Source organism: Vipera ursinii, assembly GCF_947247035.1.
Source record: "Vipera ursinii genome assembly, chromosome: 1".
Lineage (NCBI taxonomy): Eukaryota > Metazoa > Chordata > Lepidosauria > Squamata > Viperidae > Vipera > Vipera ursinii.
In genome coordinates this window covers 6,691,100-6,698,315 of record NC_139512.1, presented here as the reverse complement: position 1 = coordinate 6,698,315, position 7,216 = coordinate 6,691,100, and positions in this window count along the sequence as shown.

Genomic DNA, 7,216 nt, shown 5'->3' with positions numbered 1-7,216 from the left:
ACAGCACCCTCTGGGTGGTTTACAATGTATTATTTCCATATTGTCCCCCTCAACAATCCGGGTCCTCCTTTTTCCGACCTTGAAAAGGATGAAAGGCTGAGTCAACTTTTAGCGCCGTCTGGATCGAACTCCAGGCTGTGGACAGAGTTTGCCTGCAATACTGCATTCTAGCCATTGGGCCACCAGAATTCCCACGTGAATGCAGCAGGCATGGATCCCTTTAACAAAGTAGCTGGACATGCTTCCGTTGAAGGCCTTTCAGTCCCTGCTTTTCAACATTTATGCATCCTTTTCATTTGTATGAAAAGAGCAACCAAGATGATCCAAGGCCTGGAGACTAAAACATATGAAGAACGGCTGTGGGACTTGGGTTTGGCTAATCTAAAGAAAAGAAGAAATAGAGGCAATCTGATAGTAGTATTCTACTATTTGAGGGGCTGCCACAGAGAAGAGGGCATCAAACTATTCTCCAAAGCGCCAGAGGGCAGGACAAGAAACAATGGTTGGAAACTAACCAAAGAGAGAAGCAACCTAGAACTAAGGAGAAACTTCCTGACAGTGAGGACAATTAACCAGTGGAACAGCTTGCCTCCAGAAATTGTGGGCTCTCCATCATTGGAGGTTTTTAAGAAGAGACTAAACTTGTCTGAAATGGCATAAGTTCTCCTGCTCAAGCAGGGGGCTAGACTAGAAGACCTCCAAGGTCCCTTCCAGCTCTATTCTATTCTATTCTATTCTATTCTATTCTATTCTATTCTATTCTATTCTATTCTATTCTATTCTATTCTATTCTATTCTATTCTATTCTATTCTATTCTATTCTCCTCCCCATCCTACAGGTAGTCCTCAACTTACAACCACAACTGAGCCCAATATTGATTTTGCTAAGTGAGACAATTGATAAGTGAGTTTGGTCTCATTTTGTGATTTTTCTTGCCACAGTTAAGTGAATCAGTTGTTAAGGTGGTCACGTGGTTGTGACGAGAATCTGGTTTTCCCCATTGCCTTTGCCTGTCAGAAGGTCGCAAAAGGGGATCACACGACCCCGGGACACTGCAACTGTCATAAATGGGAGTCAGCATCCGAGTGTAAATCATGTGACCCTAGGGATGATGCAACGGTTATAAGTGTGAAAATGGTCATAAGTCATTTTTTTCACTGTCATTGTAACTTTGAGCGGTGACTAAGCGAACTTTTGTAGGCTTCTACTCCCAACTCCCAATGAGATATAATAATAGTAATAGTAATAATAGTAATAAAGTTGGAAGGGAACTTGGAGGTCATCTAGTCCAACCCCCTGCTCAGGCAGGAAACCCTATACCATTTCAGACAAATGGCTGTCCAGTCTCTTCTTAAAAACTTCCAGCGTTGGAACATTCACCGCTTCTGGAGGCAGGTTGTTCCTCTGGTTAATTGTTTGATAAACTCTAACCCGGGAAATCAAGATATTTGCATCTGGGCCCATCTGCTACTTAAAGCATCATTGTGGCTGCTTATAATTCCTCCTTTGCCATTTATTGTGGATTGCTGGGTTATCAATTTGTTCTCTTCCCAGTTCTCTTGGCTGGGAGGGGAAGGACGGGCTGAAGACAGAGATTTGCAAGAAATCTTTTTTTGGGTGAGCCCCCTCCCTTTCCTCCCCAAGGGAAAATCGGTGAGACATTATTGCACACTTGAATGCCTGGATCCATTCCATTGAGATGCAAATTTTGACTTTCTCCCAGACAGGGAGACATCTTAGCTTGCCATCACAAATAATTAGCTGTGATGGGGAAGGAGGAATCGCATTGCTAAGAGACCATGGACCGCAGAGTCAGTCCTGTCTTTCTTCTTCCTTCCTTCCTTCCCATTCTTCTGCATTCTTCGGCAGGTTGCATAGTTCTGTACAAGTCGTCCTCGACTTACAACCGTTTCGTTTAGTGACCATTTGAAGTTACAACGGAACTGAAAAAAAGCGACTTATGGCCGTTTTCACACTTACGATCAATCGCAGCACACACACACACACACACACACACACACACACACACACCGTGGTCACATGATCCAAATTCAGATGCTTGGTGTGTATTTATGCCTGTTGCAGGGCCCTGGGATCATGTGATCCCCTTTTGTGATCTTTTGATAAGCAAAGTCAATGGGGAAAGTCAGATTCACCTAGCCACCATGTTACTGAGGTAACAGTGATTCGATTACCAACTGTGGCAAGAAAAGTCATAAAATGGGACACAACTCTCTTAACAACCGTCTTGCTTAGCAACAGAAATTTTGGGCTTACTTGCGGTCGTAAGTCAAGGCCTACTTGTAATCTTCACCTGATCTTGTTGGTGGAAGGTACATTTGAAGCTTTGTGCCTCTTCATGTAGACACACAAATAAGCCAGATGTATTTTGGCTTTCACTGATCGTTTTATTAGGTGGTGCCCTAGGATTACTTTTAAAATCTTACCAAATGTTAAAATATGGGGTCTTTTTTAAATTTCCAGGGCTGTGTTTCTCAACCTTAGCAACTCTTAAGAGGCGTGAACATCTACTCCCAGAATTCCCCAGCCAGCAAACTTCATCAGAGATGGGCAATAAATAAATAAAATCTGTCAACAATTTCTGTCTTGTTGTGCCCCCCCCCCCCCCCAAATTAGGTAGTGCTGTCCATGAAGAGACCCAGGAGCTGAACTTGACTCAAAGGGTTTTATTTCTTGTGTTTACAAGTGGTCTTTGACTTATGACTGTAATGAATCCTGCTCATTATGGTTGTATGTCGTGATAGTCATAAAGTGGCTCCACCCACGTGACCAATCCGATTTTACAACCTTTTTTGTGGTGGTTGTTAAGTGCATTCCCTGGTTGTTAAGTAGATCCATTGTTTGTTAGGGCCGGTTTTACTGAAAATTGGAAGTAAATGATGGGGGGGGGGGGAGACAGTTGTCAGAATTTTGGAACTGGGTCCTATGTACCCCAAGAGAGGTCTGTTGAACTTTCAGTGGTCCCTAAGCAATCAGTCATAAGTTGAAGACTACTGTTCTGTCCCAGCCTATGTACGTCCTTGTTACTTCAAAAAGACAACCCCTCTTTTAACAGTAGACTGGAAAAATAAACCCTTTTTATTTGAGTTACAGACCTGATAATTTTCCCAGAAAAACAAAAGCAACAAAACACTTTTCCAACGCAGACCTTGTCCGAAAGCAAAATGGAGCACAAGTAAAACAGGAAATAACTCACAGACAAAATAAACAGACCATGATCTCTTGACACTGAAGTTCTTTGCAAACGGTTGCCTCCAGCAACCAGCCCTGCCCACACGTTTCCTTTTTGTTACGCAGCCCCCAAGGCGTGGCTTCTCGCTGCTTTCTCCTTCTACCCTGGAGTCGCCCCATTGCCTCCCTCTGACCTCGTGTGACCTGTCTACATTTACAAGCAGACAGGTCTCTGAGGTCTTCAAGCTGGGCTTCCTCCGAGTCTGACTCAGCCTCCCAGCACAGCTGGCTCTGAGCTTGATCACGAGTGGAGGGGCCAGGTTCTTCCTCACTTTGTAAGTCCTGTAGCTCATCAGAGCCTTCCTCCGACTCTGATGCTCCCCAGGCCCCTCCTCCTCCTCTTCCTCTGATTCCCCGGACTCAACTGCCGGGATCACAGGCTGGCACGGAATCACAACAACTACCTGTATAAGGCTGCACATCTTGCCCTAGTGCCTCCAAGTGGCAAACAAAACATAAAATAGATGAAAATAAAATAAATGCAATCCAGATGTTGGATTGCAACAACCGGCCCAGTTGGGAGGAAGGGTCAAGCAGGGAATTTAGACTCACTACATGAACACAAGAGGGCAAGGTATGACCTCCCACCGAATACCTTTGAGCCTTATCTGGTCTTTCCCAGTCTGGAGAGATTCCTGTGTTATAGGCAGAGAACAATAAAGTAACCAGTTTGAACTCTACATGTGTGAATCTGGTTGTTTGTGCCTGACACCAAGACAATATAATTCAACGTTTGCAATAGCAGCAAATATCTGTACCTCGGGTGTAGGATGAGGGTGAAAGTTCGGTCTCAAAGCTTGGGGTTTGGTTTCTGAATATTTCATTACCAGGCTAGGTAACGTCTTCAGCAGAGTTTAGAGGATGTCAGCGTCGAGGTTCTGTTTATAAGGGCTTCAGGTGAGGGTGTGTCAAGTGAGGGTCTTGTGATTGGTCAGGTGTGAGTCATTGGTGAGAGGCTTGTGATGGGGAGGTTACATCAGGTCAGGGCCGCTGGGAGGTGAAATATTGGTGGGGGGGCCCTGCGTGGGTTGGATGAGGGTCAAGGGTTGGTGCTGTCTCTGGCACCGCATAGTTCAGGGGTCTGCAACCTTGATAACTTTACAAGTGGTGGACTTCAACTCCCAGAATTCCTCAGTCAGCATAGCTGCAAAGAACAGCTGTCCGATGAATTCTGAGAGTTGAAGTCCACAAGCCGTAAAGTTGTCAAGGTTGGAGACCCCTGGCATAGTCAACTAGAGACAGTAGGCAGCAAGCCCCCCCTCCCCCACACCATCAGTTCACTTCCCAATGACCCTGACCTGATGTAACTTCCCCATCACAAGACTCTTACTGATGACTCACACCTGGCCCATCACAAGAGCCACCACAGGTCCTCACTTGGCACACCCACACCTGAGGCCCTTATAAACAGAAGAATGCTGACACTGCCACCCCCTAAACCAGGGGTCTTCAAACTCGGCCCTTTTATGACTCGTGGACTTCAACTCCCAGAATTCCTCAGCCAGGCATGCTGGCTGAGGAATTCTGGGAATTGAAGTCCACGAGTCATAAAAGGGCCGAGTTGGAAGACCCCTGCCCTAAACTCTGCTGAAGATGTTACCTAGCCTCGTAACGAAATGTTCAGAAACCAACCCACAAGCTCGGAGAATGAACCTTCATTCACCCTCATAATTCAGTGCAAATGAGACTGGAAACCTCAGCTAAAGCACATCGTAAAGCAGGGCTCCTCAAACTTGGCCACTTTAAGACTTGTGGACTTCAGCTCCCAGAATTCCATGGGAGTTGAAGTCCAGAATTCTGGGAGTTGAAGTCCAGAAGTCTTAAAGTGGCCAGGTTTGAGGAGCCCTGTCATAAAGCATACATACCAGACCCACTTAAAATTCTGGGCCCAATAAGTGAGAAATGCCTTCTGGAAACGCAGCAGGCCTGGGGCCATCTAAATCTCAGGAGGGAAGTTGTTTCCTGGGAGAGAAACAGCGCCGGCACACCTGAGCCCAGTAGGGGATTCATGAATTTGATGAATGAAGAGGAAAGGATACATTCTTCCCTGCTTTCAAATTCCAACATATAGGCTTATCTAATGAAAAAAGGCTGCAGTTCATTTAATTCCCTCAAAAGTAAATATTTCTCAGTTACGCTTGTAATTGATTTTGGAAAAACTGAGATGCAGGGATAGAAAGAAGAGCTATAATTCAAGCTTAGCACAACCTTTGGCACATTCAGCCTCTGCTATTTTCCGGGGGGGGGGGAGGACCCAGCAACACTAATTCCTTCTTTTCTCACCCTCTGGTTGGACTACTAGGAAGCACTCTACTTGGGGCTGCCCTTGAAGATGACTCAGAAATTTCAGTTGGTCCAAAATGCAGCAGCCTGCATGTGTTTATTTTTTTTTAGCATCCAGTGTTGGGAGCATACAACACCACAGTTTTCAACCCTGCACTGGTTGCCAGTTGGTTTCTGGATAGTTTAAGGTGATGGTTTAAACCTATAAATAATAACAATAACAACAATAACAATGATAATAATGTTGGATGGGATCTTGGAGGTCATCTAGTAGTCCAACCCCCTGCTTACGCAGGAAACCCTATACCATTTCAGACAAATGGCTGTCCAGTCTCTTCTTAAAAACTTCCAGTGTTGGAGCATTCACTGCTTCTGGAGGCAGGTTGTTCCACTGGTTAATTGTTATAACTGTCAGGAAGTTTCTCCTTAGTTCTAGGTTGCTTCTCTCTTTGGTTAGTTTCCATCCGTTGCTTCTTGTCCTGCCTTCAGGTGCTTTGGAGAATAGCTTGACTCCCTCTTCTTTGTAGCAACCCCTGAGATATTGGAAGACTGCTATCCTGTCACCCCTCATCCTTCTCTTCGTTAAACCAGACATTCCCAATTCCAGCAACCGTTCCTTATATATTTTAGCCTCCACTCCAAGAGCACCTTTGTTGCTCTTCTCTGCACTCTTTCTAGAGTCTCAACATCTTTTTTTATGGCTGGGTGCCTACATGTATGAACGACCATCTATTCAAACCACTAACAATCCAAACGATCAAATCAAACCCAGAGAAATATGTTCCAATAAAAGAGGATCTCTGTAGCTCAGGGTTGAACTGTGAAGTCCTTGGTGCTCTCTCTGAGCTTGGGTGTTTTCTTGCAGATGTTTCATTACCCAACTAGGTAACATCATCAGTGTTGGTGAGTGTGGAGTTTGCTTCTTGTTTATATTACAGTAGCTTGCTCTTCCAGTGTTTGGTGGTGTGGGTGAGGTTCTTCTTGGTAGTTCTTTGATCCTTACAGAGACAAACCACATTTACATACTATTCAAAAGAGTCAGTAAAAAAGTTAGGAAGGAAACAGGAAGACCAGAACATATCCTCTCCAGCAACCAATACCCAGATAAGCAAGGATTAACGCCAGACAAACAATCAAGAAGAAAACTACCCTAATCAAGGAGAAAACTAACCTCCACCAACATTGGCAGGGCAAACTACTATATATAAACAGGGAGTGAGCCCAACACTCACAAGCACTGATGATATTATCTAGTCGGGTAATGAAATGTCTGCATGCAAACAAACAACCTCAGGGAGCACCAGGGACTCCATGGCAGAAACTTATTATTCAGAGGTTTTCATGACATTTGGAGGGTTGATGGGAGAAGCTGCTGCTTTCTGAAATAACCTCCCGGTAGAGATCAAGCTAGAAGGGAAAGACTTGCCTGGTGGTGAAACATGACACAGATTTTCTTTTTAATTGTTATTATTATCAAATGCCGGCATCAAATGCCCTTCGCCCAGTGCGCTCCCACAGGGAGGGTCTGCTCAGGGTTCCGCCGGTGAGAGATTGCCGGCGGACGACACCCAGGGATAGGGCCTTCTCAGTGGGAGCGCCTGCCCTCTGGAACCAGCTGCCGGTGGAGCTGAGAACTGCCCCCGACCTCCGATCATTCCGCCGGGGCCTGAAGACCTGGCT